At 39.0% G+C, this 17,416-nt stretch overlaps 1 protein-coding gene across 2 annotated transcripts in view; it reads right to left on the bottom strand.

Moving 5' to 3' along the window:
- plxnb2a.1 (plexin b2a, tandem duplicate 1) overlaps positions 1–17,055 on the bottom strand; it is a 97,557-nt gene extending 80,502 nt beyond the window's left edge. Inside the window, exon 1 of one of the 2 annotated variants that reach the window (XM_026922855.3) lies at positions 16,443–17,055. The gene's annotated coding sequence lies outside the window, so the exon portion shown is untranslated. Of the gene's footprint in view, positions 1–8,552; positions 16,397–16,442 lie in introns of those variants that run through there. The other variant, XM_034313135.2, reaches the window with a different exon arrangement.
- Positions 17,056–17,416: the final 361 nt, after the last annotated feature.

Below are 17,416 nucleotides of genomic sequence, written 5' to 3'. Positions count from 1 at the left end.
GACGTAATTACGTTATACTGAAATTACTATAACCTTGGTGTTATGCAAATAAAAACAAAAACTTTGTTGTTCACAATAATGTGACCATCGCAGGTACCAAATACCAGGTGAAAGAGCAAAACCTTTGGTCTGCAACAGGTAGCTTCCGCTGTTGTCCATCTGTGGCATCAAAATCACAAACTACTAGATTGAAAAAGTAGCAACACTTCCATCAGATTACTTGTTGACTGGGTTGTTGACCAAATCAGAGTTTCAAATCAAGAGATCGCTATGAGTGGATGTTAGATATGAGAGAGAGAGAGAGAGAGAGAGAGAGAGAGAGAGAGAGAGAGAGAGAGAGACTGGTCTTCTGGCTTCAATCTGATGCTTTAATTTGAACTTGTGGCCACAGGAGAGTCGGAGTGTGTGCAACAAAGTCCACTGCTAAGCCGGGCTATGTAACAAACTGATTTCCACCCTCACTCTGACACACACACACACACACACACACACACACACACACACACACACACACACACACCCCATGCTGATGGGAGCTACTGGGAGTTTCATCATAGAGGAATGTGAATGGCTGATAAGGCTGAATATAGCAGAGGTGTTAGCTCTGGACACGAGATTCTAAAATAAACTGACTTTAGGTCCCAGGGGTTGCTTACAACAGTTTGTAAATTTCTGACACATAGCACCGTCCGCCACTTTACCACACAATTTTCTAGCACTTAATCCTCAAGCTCAGGGACAAAATTATGCCAGTGTTTTTAATATATTAACATCATTTGTCTTCAAAAAACAATCAAACCTTAATCAAATTTTACTGTTAAATGAAGTGATTCAGCTCTTAGCGACATGTTAAATAAGTGATTTTCAACTTGTTGTTACTGTCATATTTTTGCAGACAAACACCAATTTATATATATGTATATATATGTATATATATATATATATATATATATATATATATATATATATATATATATATATATATATATATATATATATATATATATACACACATACATATATATGTGTGTGTGTGTGTGTGTGGGGCAGGTTTGGGAGGAAAAAAATAGTTAATAGTTTTAGTCCTATACAAGTGTGACTTTGTAATTAAAAAAGCCTTAGTAAGCTGTTATTGAGGCAGAGCCTAAGGAAATCAAGAGCACCACATTTATGCATTTGAAAGAAGAAAAAAAAAAAAGATAAAGCAAGAAATTTAAAAAAAAAAAAAAAAAAAAAAAAAAACTTAGTCATAAAGTGCTGACTGGGATTATAATAACTGTGTGGATGCCTTGCAGCTCAGCTGGTAAAATCCCAGGCAGGGAAAGCGAAATCCTTAGCCATATGAATCCACTGAAAGCAGAGAGCCGAGGAATGAACGATTTTTATTACCCTGAGGGATTGTACCGGTAAAGGAAATGCCGCGCTGAGTCAACAGTAAAGAAAAATATCACTGCTACATTGCAGATGTGTCTGGATGCGATTATGAGAGCAGAATAACAAAAATATCCTCATACGTTACAAGTGTAAGAAAACAGCAACGTTAACAGTATTTGCACAGGCATAGTCATTTCCACTGGTGTCAGCCAAGTGATTCAAATCCCCGACACAAACTCTTAATGCCAGTAACACAGGCGTGTCTTTTGTATTTGTTGAGTCGTTCCCAGGAGGAGGGTCTGCTGTAGAACGCGCTGCAATCAGCAGTGCCTGTGCACAGTCAGATCAGGTAACATGCTTTTCCACACAAGTCTGCTTTAAGAGTTTTGAGAATTGATCTCTGTGTGGCCTAACTGAAATTCACAGCACGTCACTTCTGTTATAGTTCTTATGTGGATAAATTGTTCCATTGGCTGAACATTCCTTTCCCACAACTATAGACGCACACTAATATATAACTAAAAACAGGTTCGTTTCACCATGGGCTTCATTTGAACATGTTGATTGCTAGTTCTGTTATTTGCTGCTCGGATATTTCCCAATAGAATCATTTGCAGCTTTTCTCAGACAGAATTATAAAGTTATAAATTAACAGCAGTCAATCTAGACAGCTGTCAAATATCCCCTAAATCAATAAACTACATTTACCTATCTATTAATCTACAGCATACAGTGTCAGTGTGTGTTTTGTGTCTTTTATATCTCAAAATATATATTAGCTAAAGTCACAGATATAGTCTCTGTGTTTCTCTGTCTCTGTTTATATCTCTCTGTCTCTCAATCATCTATCTTTTTCTACCTCTCCCTGTTCCTCTGTGTCTCACCCCATGTCTCGCTCTATCTCTCCATGTCTCTCTATCCATCTCCATCTGCTTTCCTCTCTTATGTTCCTCTTTTCTTTGTGTGTCTTTTTGTCTCTGTCCTCTCTCTCGTTTCTCTAGTTGTCTTTCGGTCTCTGACACATTTTTATCTCTCTGTCTGTGTCTCTCCATGCCTCTTTCTGTCTATCTAGCACTCTCTCTCAGTCTCTTTTTATCTCTCTATGTCTGTCAATTCAATTTCAATTCCAGCAGCTTTACTGGCATAAATAGTAGTTCAGCACTGTTACCAAAGCATTAAGTAGAATAAGGAAACAAAAAGCAACAATGGTGGTGCTTGACAAAATAAATAAGTAGTTAGATAGATAAATAAACACAAATTCATGTTTACGTATATTATACATACATGTGAGCTATGCTCACACACATTACTGCTCTGTTACATATTTACACTAATGTTCACATGGGATTAGATGTTCACATGTTGAAGCAAGCCTAGCAAAAGAAATGAATGTGTGGCAGCCAATGAAAAAAGAGGGAGCGTAAACCTAGTGCTACTCGGATGAACAGAAAGATGATGCACCATTCTTTCTGGCAATGAAAATAAAGAAACATTAGATTTCCGTTAGCATCTTCAAGGCCTACTGTAAGTAGCTGTTTTTAGAAGATTGTTGGTTTGTGGTTTGACCATAGTTTATCTGAATCATAGGTTAGACTTGATCTCATGTTTTTTTTTTCTTCTAAACCATTGGTGTGCAAGCATGAAACAGGGCCTGAAAGCACAAGTCGCGCACCTAAATCATGAGAGCTGGCGACCCTCTATACTGTGATGGCTGTGTAAACTCATACCTTTACCATTTGCTTTTGTTTAGAATCAGTAGCTTTTTAAATACTGGGATCAGAGAGACAAAGCCATGGAACAAGACACAGGCAGAGAGAGAGATATGTATTGCTTTCAAGAGAAGCAGGCAGGAAATGAGATCCAGAAGCTGAGTCAAGGACTCAGACTTGAACACAAACACACAGTGTCTGGAAAAAAAATTTAAACATCATGTTAATGCTGATCAAGATATGAAACTGACCACAGTCACCTCTCTTATCTCTTTCATGCATGCACACACACGTTTAAATAGAATGATCAGCAGAGTGAATGCAGTCAACAATGTCCAATCAAAACAGCACATTATGAGCAAACACTGAAAATTCCAAAAATACCACTGAGGGAAATAAAACTGCACAGACATTCACATACTCCTTCTGCTCTTTCTGTTTCCTAATCTCCAATTCTTTTGACTCGATCCCAGCGATAAACCTGAAACCCTGCTCTTTCAGGTTAGGCATGAGCAACAGCAATATGGCAAATATATCAACATCACTAATCTCCTTCAACCAGCACAGTGTGTCACGATACAAGCTTCCCTGAGGTTTTTCTAACGAAGGGCCAACAGGACCGTGAAGCCATATTATGAAAAGCTACATCCATACTTACATGCTTTCTTAATTCAGTATTTACAAAAAAGCCTTTAAAGAAGAAACTGATAACTCACATCACAATCACTCAGCTCTAATTACAGCTTACACAAAACCTGTATTAGTCACTGCACTCAAACCTGACTGCTAGTCCCACCTGAAAATACTCATCATTTCTGCCATAAATTCTGTCTATCATGCATTTGATCCTAATGTCTGAGCACAGTGTAAAATGCAGTAGCTAATGAGCTAGCTAAATATGGTTTTAATCATTATGGGAAAGCTCTTGAAGGTCAAGATCAAGATAACAGGTTCTGGCCTGAGCCTTGGCCACATTCACTGACAATTGTGAACTTTCTTAATGTTTAACCAGCAGGAAAACTCCCATAAAACACATACCCATGCAGTGAAATAGCTATAGTTAATATTTTATTTTAAAAAATCCCCTTATTACCTCTAGCATATAAAGATCAACATTAGCCAAGTTCCAGTGATTAGCACTAAAAATAAAGCACTGTGGGAATGCCCTCTGGTTTCAGTTTGTGGATTTCAAATAAGTCAGACCTCAAAGTAGAATTTCTGTATAAATGCAGAGTTGCACATATAAGCATTAACCATGTCTGAAATCAGAAACTGTGTTTCAGAGCTCTTTATACCCTTCCCATAGGATTATTCAAACCAATACAATGTATCGCTGGGGATGGAAGGGGGGGGGGGGGGGGGGGGGGGGGGGAACAAAAAAAACAGTTTAGAGATATTCTCATTTCAATTTTTAATAGTTCATCACTTCTGAGGAAAATAAAATAAAATAAAATGATTCATATCTAGGCACAACTTTGTGAAAATGCTCAACAGAACCATATATGTCCTGCCCCCGGAGGTAGGTCTTGCTTTAAAGTAGTAGCTTGTTAGCAGTAAACATTTTTGGCTGTGCGGTTTCCCACAAACAATAAAACAATGGTTGGCGTTTATTCTTTTCGAAGGGAGTGGAATTTGTACCAGGTCACGGTGTATAAGGAGTTTTACCAGCTTGGGGCTCTTCAATGCTGGAATGTCGCTTCCTCAGTCTGCATGAGAACGTGATTCTGTCTTCATACACCTCCACGTGTCATTAAAAGTATGTAAAAGCCTCTCATTAATCTCTTTACGAGCTCGCTAAGCTACTGTTTGGTTGCTTTAGATTTGCTGTGGGTGTGACATATCTCCAAAGCTACTGGCTGTTCACTGGCTGCAAGTCAGTCAAGCGGGTCAACACAACGTCACTCTGACTTCTTGTTTCAGAAGGAAATGAGTCAATATACGAAATCAAATCACAGCTAAGAAGCCATTTCATGAGGACTTAAGCTTTTCAGAAGTGATACACAACAAGCGCATACATGCTGCGACACCGGCCTCATCACACCACCCAGTTGCTGACGTCGTCATTTTTCTCCAACAGCACACCTCATTTTAATTAATTCCAGACGAGGGTTAAATTGTAAAACCCACATTATCCAACAAAAAAAACTATTGAGGATAAAAAATAATAAATGTGAAATGTATAGGGAATAACTGGAATTTGGGTTATTTGAGGATTAACTGCACTATCGCACTCAAAATGTCCTGCTTGAATGCAGCTTAATCAAGCGACGAGCCCTTACACATCCCAAACACAACTGGCCACCCAACAGACACCTTAAGCAGCTTTGGATAATCCTGCATAACCCAAAAAAAAAAAACTGTATAAAAAAAATACAAGAGCCATGTCACTGATCCTTGCAGCCATCTGTTAATGTATTTGTGACAGACTGCTTTGAGAGAACAGACCATGTGTTCATACAGGAGACGACTATCCTCCATATGTAACACTGAACACTGCCAGGAATACAAATGGAAAGAAGTAAGTCTGGGAAACCCTGACATCCTTCATGTTCGGTTCTGCAAAATTAGTTTATCATTCTCAAACATTTGGTTGCTACACAGGAGGATCATCACACTGATACCTCACAGACACTCAGTTACTGAGATAAAGGGCCTTCTGAGGATTTGAACTCTTTTTGCTATACTTCACTACATGTAGAAAACATGCAGCACTTTGTCTTAAAAAAGATACCTTTCTAAATGTGGTATTAATCATCAGCTCACAAACAGCTGAGCCTACATTTCACATTACAGATGCTGCTCAACAAGAGAGGTCAGGGCTATTGCGCAAACTTTATTTTACATCAGCGTCAAAGTATGTGTAGCTGGAGGTATATCTGTGTAGATTGTCAGGATAAAACACCAAACATAAACTATACGGCGGCATGTATGGAAGTCGGTGTTGGCTATTACCTAGTCTAGCAGGTGAGATCTCCAGCTTTTGCTCGCGAGTCTGATACATCGCAACACAAAACATGAATAAGAACTACTTACTTTCCAAAACATGTCAGCAAATGTAATGATCTCATTTACCTTCTTTTAAACAAATCTCTCTACATCTCTCTCTAAACAAAACTGCTCAGTTGAGTCAGTGATTCTTTTGTGTGTGTGTTTAAAATACGATCTGAACAAACCAGTACACAGATGTGTGGAGAGCCAATCAGATTGCAACCTTCAAGATTGTGAGGTTCATGGCCAGAAAAGTGTCTAAAAGAACTTAGACGTGTTTGGAGCGTCTAAGGCTGAGGCTTCCAGAGAGATTACCAGATTACCAAAGAGTTCATCAAAATATGGATATGAATACACTTCAATGCTTTTTTTAAAAAATATTTTAAATGTCATACTCTTTCAAAGATATTGGAGATTTGTACCATGCTAAAAATCAAACATCTTGTTATTAATCACTTAAATTATAGTACCTTGCTGTGTCTTGTTCCATCTTTGTTAGTATATTTAGTTAGATAGAACCGTGGGAAATATAGAACATTAGGTCAGCAGCTGTACCATGGTTAGCGGTTTAATATTATTGCATACCACAGCAATGTGCTACAATAACAGCATTCCAGGGGTGATGTAGGCCCTGAAATCTCCACAAAACCACCGAGCACTAAATAATTAATGCAGCCCATGGTTCTCCTTTTCTTAACACTCTTAAAGTCCCCAAGAAATTGAAGTTTTGTGGCTTTTAGTATGAATATGTTAGCCTTAAAGGTATCTCGACATGTCGCCCTGACTTCCTCTTTCAGTGGAATTACCTCAACACATCGAATAACGCTGCACGTTTCAAGCCACTTCGTGCAGACTTTAAAAAGGCACCTTTGTGCTAGAGAAAGCTGTGGGCCTTAATAAAAACACTGCACAAAGAGACTTATTCTATACCGTCCCAGAGCTATATTTATGCAAGATAACTTGTTGGCTGAGGTGAAGAAAGCTCCAAACAAAGCGATCTCAGACTGAGCAACCACAACATGAACTCTGCTCCTCTGAAGCTCTGCAAAACCAGAAGAACTTGACTGACTTCACGCTTGTGACTGTAACTTCCTCCAGTTGTCCTGGCAATCTGTGCAGGAACCGAGTAGGCTCAGAATGGAGACTGTGTATGGACAAACATGTGATTACACTACTGTGGTCAATGTCCAAATGAACACACTTAAAATAAGGTGCATTTAAAGGCAGTATGGCACATACTATTTTCAGTGAACTCAATTTCCTAGCTCTGGTCTCCATAAAAGCAGGGGGGAAAAAATGGAACTGCTTTTCTGAACCCTATCTGAGGCTCTGCACAGGAGCAAGGTTTTAATGAAATTCCCTGATTTATGCCACATCTGTAAGCAGTGATTTGTAACAGATCTGTCCACACTGTAGCTGCGGTTCTTTGTGCCAGTGAGTGGTGAGGGTTCTTAAACAAGTTCGGCATAGCCTGTCAAAAAGACGTATCACACTCAGACTTGCTTCTTTTGCTGAGACACACTGATAGTGTGCCTGCTTCCCTGAACAAGTGGAATGAACAAGGATGGAGACAAATGCCAAAATGAACATACCCTTCACTAAATTTGAAGGTTCTGGATTATTTCTCACATTTGTATTACAAAGCTATTAGGAACACCTGCACACCTGCTCATTTATGCAGTTATCCAATCAGTCAATCACAATCATGTGGCAGCAGTATAACGCAGATCATGCAGATACAGGTCAGCAGCTTCAGTTAATGTTCACATCAAACATCAGAATGGGGAAAGATCAGCACTCTCAATGACTTTAACTGTGGCATGATTGTTGCTGCCAGATGGGCTGGTTTGAGTATTTCAGAAACTACTGATCTCCTGAGATTTTCACACACAACAGTCTCTAGAGTTTACACAGAATGGTGCAAAAAAAAACAAAACATCCAGTGATCCAGCAGCTCTGTGGGTGGAAACAACTTGATGAGAGAGATCAGAAGACAATAGTTAGACTGGTTTGAACTGACAGAAGCCTACACTAACTCAAATAACCACTCTTTATAACTGTGCTGAGCAGAAAAGTATCTCAGAACGCACATGTCAAACCTCGAGGTGAAATGTGCTACAACAGCAGAAGACCATGTCAGGTTCCACTCCTGTCAGCCAAGAACAGGAATCTGAGGCTAAACTGGGCACATGTTAACCGTAACTAGACAGGAAAAAATTAGGAAAAAAAAAAAGAAAAAAAAAATCCTAGTCTGTGTCCAGTTCATGATTTTTCTGTATTGTGTACACTGGCTGATACATGTAGCTGCATCATGGCTGACTCTGCACTCTGCTTCCCTCCAAGGCTATAGAATTCAATTACAAACAAGTTATTACTTATTAATATGTACTGTAATATGTAATTTCAGACAAATGAATACTCCTTAGGGACCGATAAACACCCAGCTACAGTAGATGTAGTCCAATACCTTTTTTGGCTCACCTTGGTAGAACTGTATCGGAGTAAATCACAGAGAGAAATTCCAGCAGTCACTCATGCACAGGAGAATGAGTGTAAGCCTGAACATGACGGAGTGAAAACACTGCTGGCACCATCCACAAGCTTATGCCTCTCTCTCTCTCAAATACACACACACACACACATACACACACACACACTGAAGCCCACCACCCCTCAGCCTGTCCTACTTTATCACATTCTGGCTCTGGTCACACTCTTTAGAGCCAGCACACTAATAGAGTCACCAGTCAGCAGAAAGTCCTCACACACTGGATAGGTCACTGAGGATATTCTCTTTAATCTTCGTGCATGATAACATTTATCTACCCACAAGGTTAATGATTGATCAGATGAGTTAGACTTGTCCATGTGACACGATCAGCATGCAGTGTTGCAGCAGGATGTATGACGTGGATCAAACAAGTATACACATGAACACTGATACAGTCGTGTTCAAGTGAAAGTAAATTCACGATGTTAGAGTCTCTAATGATTATATATCATACCATGATTAAAAATCACAGTTCTGTCAGTTTAGGAACAAAGTAGTTTTAATGCACTTTACCTGATTAACTGAGTATCCTTTAATTGATTAATATAAATAAAAACTCAAAGTGCGACTTATGAATATGAATTGTAAGAATGACATTCCGTGGTTCGAGCAACAAAGTGGGAAAAAAAAAAAAAAACCACGGACGACTCCGTGTTTGTCTTTTGTAAGCGATATATAAGTATATTTTCCTCCTCAAAATGGTGAACTGTGTTTTTAGTGTTTGTTGACAGATCTACAGCAAATACTGTTGTGCATACTTGTGCATACAGCAGAAGTCATTTAAATGTAAGAAGTGCTACTTCGTTTACTGTTTACTCATGACTCTGAGCAGCCATGTTGACATAGCTTGCTGAACTCAGAGCTGGTGAGACCATCCCAAGTTCCCAAACGTGAATTCAGAGTGTATCGAATGTAGCATAATACACCAATAAACACTGTTATCAAACATTAGCTAACTTAAGCTAAGCTCGTCAAGGCAGTATGAGCTCAGGTTTGTGGAGTTTCGCATGTTCTTTCCATATAATCATGTGGGTTTCCTCTGTGTTTTCGGGCTTCTTCTCACCTCCCAAAAATATGCCAGTAGGTGGACTGGCTACAATAAATTAGTGTGTGAATGTTTGTTCATGATGTCTTGTGATAGACTGGCGTTCCATCCAGTATATTGCTACCTCATGTCCAGTGTCCATAGGCTCTATGATCCTGACCAGAATAAAGTGGTTACTGGAGATTAATTAATACATGATTAGGCTCATCAAAGTAGATTATGTTTAATTACTTGAGAAAGCCAAAAATGATCGTAATTCAATTCAATTAATTGTGCAGGCCAAAACTATATCCAAAACCGCTCCAGCACAGACACCACAAGACCTGACATTTCTGGGCATTTGTAATAGTTCACTGTTTCCACTAATTGTCCAGCACTGGTACTGTAAAACACAAACACAACAGCTGACTACAAGATAAGACATGCCTATTTAGTGACATATTTAAATAGTGCAGATACATTATCAAGCAAAACACAACAAAGCACAGATCAGACAATGGAAGCAAGTACACACGCCTGACCCCAGTAGTTATTGCTGTAATTCAGTAAATATTTTTCAGTCTGAGGAAATGCGTATCTCACAGATAACAGGGAGAATGAATCAAATTTTCCTATTATCTTAACTTTATCTTCATCAGAGGACATTCAGAAGTTGTGAAACTGAAATGAAAAAGAAAAGCAACTGAGTGAATTCCCTGAAATGTTTATCAGGTTTGTCAGTGCTTTAAAATCCAAAGTGAGGCAAACTTTGCAAGTCCCAGTAGTTTCCTCAGAATAGCTGCAGCATGAAAAGGCTGAGTGAAAAATGATAACTATTGTGACTACTGCTGAACTTTTAAAACTCCTGCCAAAATGAAGGCAGGATAAAACCAAAGGCAAAACAAAACAACAGATGTTGCCATTCTGTTCTCGACATGTGTTTGCCATTGCTCCTCACGCACTTCTCACCAATGTGTCCCTGCTTCTCAGCAATGTACCAAACAGCTGATCTTAAACACAACCACTGTGCCTGATGCAGTTTTTCTAACTTTGCTTTCTCGTGATGGCACACTCTTTTCCTAGCATGGACATTTCTTTGATCCTCATGTTGACAGACAAAAGCTGCAGCCTACAATGAGCAGACCTTTAATAAAGGCTGTAATTTCCCTACAAGGTTCACTGTAGAGATATAGTTTGCATTTTACCCTAACAGACAACAGTTCATTTAAATCTCAGTGTGCTGGATTACAGAACCAAAACAGCTGTTGTGCCACAGGATTAAAGGAAATCTCCACACTGAAACACATTAAATATGTTAGTACTGAAATATTTATAATGTTCTTAGATTGCTAATGTGTCAGTGAGTGCTCTATTTTCCTTATTTTCCTATTTTCCGTATTCCTTCCTTTGAGAAGTTAGCATTTGTGTGCCATGCTGATGTGCAGTTCCCATGACTTTACCAGGAGAAAAAAATTGTCATTGACAGATTCTGCTGCTAGCTCTTTTTCAGCATGTCATATTAATGAGAAATCTAACAGAGGAGGACAGAAGACAGCAAATTTTGGACTCAAAGTTCCAGAATGCAATGCAGATGTGATCAATGAGATGGAAGGACTAAAGGATTAAAGCGCTGCTGCATCAGTCTCTTTAGGTAGAGATGAAGCAAGGGCTAATACTCGAGTTGGACTCGAGCTTTCTCGAACTCTGGCCAGGAAAAAAATGAAGAAAATGCCCTTCAACTTGGAATTCCTGCTTTCCTACTTGCAAAATTGGGACGGTCTCTTCAACCCCGAGTTCAGCATATCACATCAACATGGCTGCTCACATCATCAACAGAAATTAAAATATCACTTCATTATTACTAATGAGTTTACAGCAGAATTTACTTTAGATTCATTTAGACATATGAGTTGGTTAGATCTACAACACTGTACAGAGAATATTAATACATAATAAACTGATGATCACTAGTATTAGCTGGTTAGCCTTTTGCTAAAAGAAATTTAAAAAAATAAAAAAAGACAAGCTTTCTTGGAGGCATCCATGGTTTTTCCCACTTTGTAGCCATGCCAAACTTGAAAATTTTATAAAACAATATAATAAAAATTTCATTAAAAAATGATTATACTTAAACATCAAACCAGATTTTCATTACAAAGTTAATCTTGGATGCCACTGAATCACATATCACATGTCAATTACAAAGATTAATATGCTCGAGGTGGATTTTTTTTCCTTTTATCACATTGACTAGAAATGTCATCACTTCTCACCTTTGGCTCTGTAAGGCAGTTAGTGTCAGTTAGTGATCAGATCAGATCTAGATACACACATTACACCAATGCAGCTCATGTCCAGACATGCCTCTCTCCCACACCTCGAAAAAGCATCTCATCTTCAGCAATTAAACACAATAATGAGAAACTATGTGCTGGAGGAAATGAACTTAATTTGAGGAGAAAATTGCTTGTCGCTCCCATTGTGCCGTGGCACCGTATCCTCTGCAAACACCAACCTTCATTCGCTTTTTCCATTGTGCATAGTACGACCCACCAATGAATACCCATTTGCTTAACACAGGCTGGAATTAGAGCTCGCAGGCTGCTGAATGCGAGGACTTGAGTTCTTTTCACTACGACTAGATGATTTCTTTTGCGATATTGTAATCTAACATAGAAAGCCATCATGCATGAGATATCCAAAAGAAATACAAGGGAACAGGGTTGATTGCTTGTGGAAGAGGTTTTTTAGGACAAAAATAAGAGCTGTACACAATTTACTGACTATAACACGCTAATCCACATCAGCCCTGCTCCTGACTGTAAACAAACACTAATAAAAGGTTCCAAAAAGCAGGCAAAGGCCATTCTGATGAGCTCTTAGATGGGAGGTTACTCAGGAAGTGGGGATGATTGAGGAAGTGTCCACTGCTTAGATTTAGGAGGCCAAAAGGACCATGCAGAACTGAGCAAAACACAAATGTGCACAGTCATAATATAAACTATACTACTCCATCTGCTTTTTGGGCTTCATTAAAATCAGTACACACAAACAGCGGACATGTAAGCAATCCATTTACAGGCTCAGAGTGAGCAGCGCACAAGTATCCACAGGAAATGCATGAAATTACTGGCTTTCTTTGGCCATATTTCTTGGTTTGAAAGACAAACAAAAAGACATTACTCACGATCGCTCCCACAGATGAAGAGAAATAAAAAAAAAAAAAGAGAAAATAAAAGCTTGCTCCCTCTCTGCATTTGATGGCTGCATGCGGGCCCTAATTGGCCAGAAGCATTTCCTCTTCTGGATCTCACTAGCAATACTCAAATACATTTATCTTCAGCTTTATCCTGGTGGATCCAAAGCCTATCCGAAGGTGTGAGGCAGGAATAAGACCATGTCAATTTATTATGTCAATCTGCCAAGGAAGAAACTGGAGAATGTGCTCCAAATTGAAACTAACACAAGCATAGGACTGAATCAGAGAACATATACAACCTAAGCAACTGTTTATTTGTGGCAATAAAACAATCTTTAAACAAGCACTATACAAAATGCCAGTATCCATTAAATCATATTTACTTCAAAGCCTATGTTGACTTTTTACCTTCCTCACGCCTGCACGTCTTATTCAGGGATCTACGCAATCTGTCCAGTCATGAGGTTAGGCTTAAACACACATTACTGTGACAGAGACATGAAAGTGAAAATGTGTACAGCAGGTACCTGACTGGAAACCATCAAATGTGACCTTGATACAATCTAGGCAACATTCAACAGGTCAAAATCCAGTTAAAGCTACACTGCGTTATGTTAACTGTAGCCTTGTTAGCAAGAGCATGCTAACTGCTAAAAAGTAATGTTGCGTTCGAGGTGAAGTTGCAACTTGTAATTCCCTGTCCACGACTGGTAAAAGCTACAGAAAACACCCCGTCAACTTGGAATATCAACTTATCAACTTGGGGTAATAATCTCAAGTACCAGTTCCTTCCCTGTGTATGGAGTGATGTAAAATCAACATGGCCGCTCACACGGTGAACAGTGTAATGTTCCTCTTGTCTACTTTCAAATGAGTTTATAACAGTATTGGCTTTAGATCAGTTAATATACAGACACGATACTTGGTTAAATCTATAACACTGATCATACTAATCGCTTGAGAAGGTAATATCAAGCGATTTGAGAAGGTAATCATCAATATTAGAGTTATCACTAATGTTAGCCAGTTAGCTTGTTGCTAGTGCCACTCACTATTGTCCACTAGCTTGTTGCTAAGCTACTCCACTGTTGTTGCTGTACTGCAATTACAGTCCAAAATGTTGCATGAATGTTTGAAGTTCACTAGAGTAGAACAATACCAATAGCCACTCAGGCCTGTAACTGTAAAAGAGTAGTTAAAGAAGGGTTTTATGAGCTTCATGTGCTGTGACATAGCAAACAGAAGACACACTTTTATGGAGGCGTCCATGGTGCCCCCCTCCCACTTCACACATGGAATGTGCCAAGGTGGGAAATGACATTATTACAACTTGCAAATTACTACTTACAAGGTACCACAAAAGCAGCATAGCACCCTCCCTTCCAACACTACTCCAAAGATAGCAAGAATGAAGACAGGTGCATGCTTTAGTTCCAAGAAAGTTGTTACATGTGAACACTATTTGGCTGAATCTAAGCAAACGACAAAAAAATGCAAATACTGCATAAGAAAGCGGTAGAGGAAATCACAGATAGCCATCTTTCCGTTTTGGCAGGAATTACGTAGGATTATACGATAACAATAACAAAACATGTGAGAAATAAGAAAAGATGACAGATGAAGTTAACGATATCTTCCTGGCCTTTCCTCCTGTGTGGTACAACTTTTTCTTTCCAAATTCACTCACAATATTTGAGTTTATTTTGCACAAAATGACTGCTGGAAATGCAAGGTTGTATCTGTGTGCTGTTGGTTAACACATTCAGTCCAAAGATGATGATGATGTTGATTATTATTAGTTGTAGTATGCTTGGGACCGTCTCAGAAGCCGGATGTTTTTCTCAGATCATCATCTTCATTGATTACTTTTATCTAATTTTCAGAGAGCTGATGAAATGTAAATTGAGTTTAACACAGCCCTTAAAATTGTACAGCGTAGCTTTCAATTCCAGCAATGTTTAATCTTTATCTCAGCCATGTATAAAAATTATACCCCAGTATAATGGGTTATATATTATGGCTGCAGTAGGATGATTCAACATAAGACAAAACAGAGGCTCTGTAAGCAGGACTACATGAAAGAGAAGAAGACATGATGTACAAAACAGCAGATCAGGCTGTTTAGCACATCAATGAGATCAGTGTAAAAGTGAAAAAACAAAAGGTAGATCTTATTACCAAATACTCAAGGCAGTGATCATGAAGCATGTTGAAAAAGTCCTAAAAGGTACTGACATATCCAGTATTTTCTGAGATGTCAGTTTCCTCTGATGTAACAAATTCATGCCTAAGAACACATTATTAGAAATGGTTTCTAGTTCCTTTCCTTTAAATGCACCCAAGAAAGCCATCTGATGTGCATTTTCACTAGCCATTAAGATCTTCCTTATCTAATACAGAACCTTACATCTCAGTCATCTCAATGAGAATTACACAAGAAAACCCATTATCCACAGCCTAGTGCTCAACCAGATTAGAACCACATTAGACTATTTTATTTCTTTGTAAAGGTCACTGTATATGAGGGAACTAAAGAGAAAGACACGGATCACACAAACCTATTACAATTTAGAGACAGAGATGATAAAATCATGCTAATAGAGTTAATAACTACTGCAAGTGGAGATTTTGTGTTTGTAGCCTACATTTTCTTCTTGTTGTAATGGATGTTTTCCTCAGATCAGATTCTTTATTGATTAAATGTACTCAAAGTAGATAAAGTAATCAATGTAAATTGAGTAATTTGAGTCAACTAAGTGCAGCCTAAAGTTGTTATGGAAGAAATGTCCTGGTTAAGCAAAATGCCATGGTGAGGCAGGATGAAACAAAAACAAAAACAAAAACAAACAGGTTTTATGTGCAGGAATGTGAAAAAATCAAATTTTCTGTAGCTTGTTCTGTAGCACCGCCTTCCTTCAGGAATTTAAACAAACATTAAATACACAGACATTTCTGAGGCTAAAGACTTCCTCGCTTTAAATGTGTAGAATACCACAAACATGTTTAACATGTTCAGACTTTTTTTTGTTTTTTAATTCTTTAAAAGCCAAACCTGTTTCAGTCCTGTCTAGACAGAACACTAGCAACTATGTCCAGTCTTACTTCAGTACTGGGTTAAACCAGCCTAATCCAGCTAGCAAAACTTACAAACACTGTAGCTTGTACAACAGGCTGTAGTTTAATTTTCATGGCACTGTAAACAACAACTTGGCACTTTTATCTGAAATATTTACACTGAACCGGAAGCTGAAGCTACGCCGCGTTAAATAGACTACAGATGATAAATCAAGCTCCACAAAATAGCGCTTTAGCATTCCTAGTTTCAGATTACCTCAAAATGTAGCCTAATCAATCAGTGCTGAATGCAGCCAGGAAACTCGCATCAAAGTCATGAAACCTAAACAAGGTTTTTATTATTAGTATTATTACTATTATTATTATTATTAAAGAAATAAGTTTGTGAGAAGATAAAAGTGATTAGGATAGATAGCAAACACTTTTCTGTGCGTGTAAATGCGTCGCATTTGTAATGAGAACGTTACGTGGGAACAATACAGTAAACAAACAAACAAACAAACAAGTAACGCGCGTGCTCACCTTTGAAAGTTCTCGCGACGCGCAGGCAGTCTTCAGAAACAGTGAAGCCCAATCCTGTGCTCAAAACAACTTCACATTATCCTTTCAGTTACGTGACGGGGGGGAAAACGGTCCTTTTTTCGTTCCTGGAAAATGCCGGGACTAGAGGCAAGCAACGCTACAAGACACTCACTCACTCACTCACTCACTCACAGTCTCTCTCTCTCTCTCTGGCGAAGGAAACCGGGGCTTTTCCGTGATCACATGACGCACAGGTAGGCAGAAATGAGGCGGATGTGCAGTGCACCTGGTTGAGAAGCTAATAGCTAACAAACAGTTCTCCCCAAACTGGTCTGACTGCAGCTTCGCCCCGGAGAGCAGGAGAGCAGGAGGGCAACAAAACTCGCCTCTCCCCCGAGCACTTCTCTGATAGGCTGCGGAGGACCGAGTTCGTTCGTGTCACACTCCAAACACAAAACACCGAATGCAAATTAGCGAGTGAGAACCAGCGCGTCGTCTGAAAAAAAGTTATGAATGATTAAGAGTGAGTGGGCGTGGTTATCGGGACCGCTTCATTAGTGTATCATAAAACGGAAATGACCATCGCTCGTTAGCATTCCTACAAGTTTTCCCAAATGGGAAGAAAAAAAAACACCCTTCTACTACTCCTTCCTCTCTCTCTCTCTCTCTCTCTCTCTCTCTCTCTCTCTCTCTCTCTCTCTCTCTCTCTCTCTCTCTCTCTCTCTCTCTCTCTCTCTCTCTCTCTCTCTCTCTCTCTCTCTGACTGTGCTGGAACAAAAGCAATCCCTTCCCTTCCTGCCTTAAGCTCATGATCACTGTTTTTGCGTCGTTTAAAACCCCAGGAGGTTTTTCTCAAATCTTCCTCAAGTGGCCATCATGAGTTTGAGAAAACTTGAAGGATCGCAGTGTGCATTATACCGTTAAACAATCTGTTAAATTTGTGGTGATCTAGGGGTGGGGTGGGGTGACATGTT

This window comes from Pangasianodon hypophthalmus, chromosome 18 (genome assembly GCF_027358585.1).
Source record: "Pangasianodon hypophthalmus isolate fPanHyp1 chromosome 18, fPanHyp1.pri, whole genome shotgun sequence".
In the NCBI taxonomy this organism is placed as follows: domain Eukaryota; kingdom Metazoa; phylum Chordata; class Actinopteri; order Siluriformes; family Pangasiidae; genus Pangasianodon; species Pangasianodon hypophthalmus.
The sequence above is the reverse complement of the archived record's forward strand: the minus strand, read 5'-3'. Positions and strand labels throughout refer to the sequence as shown.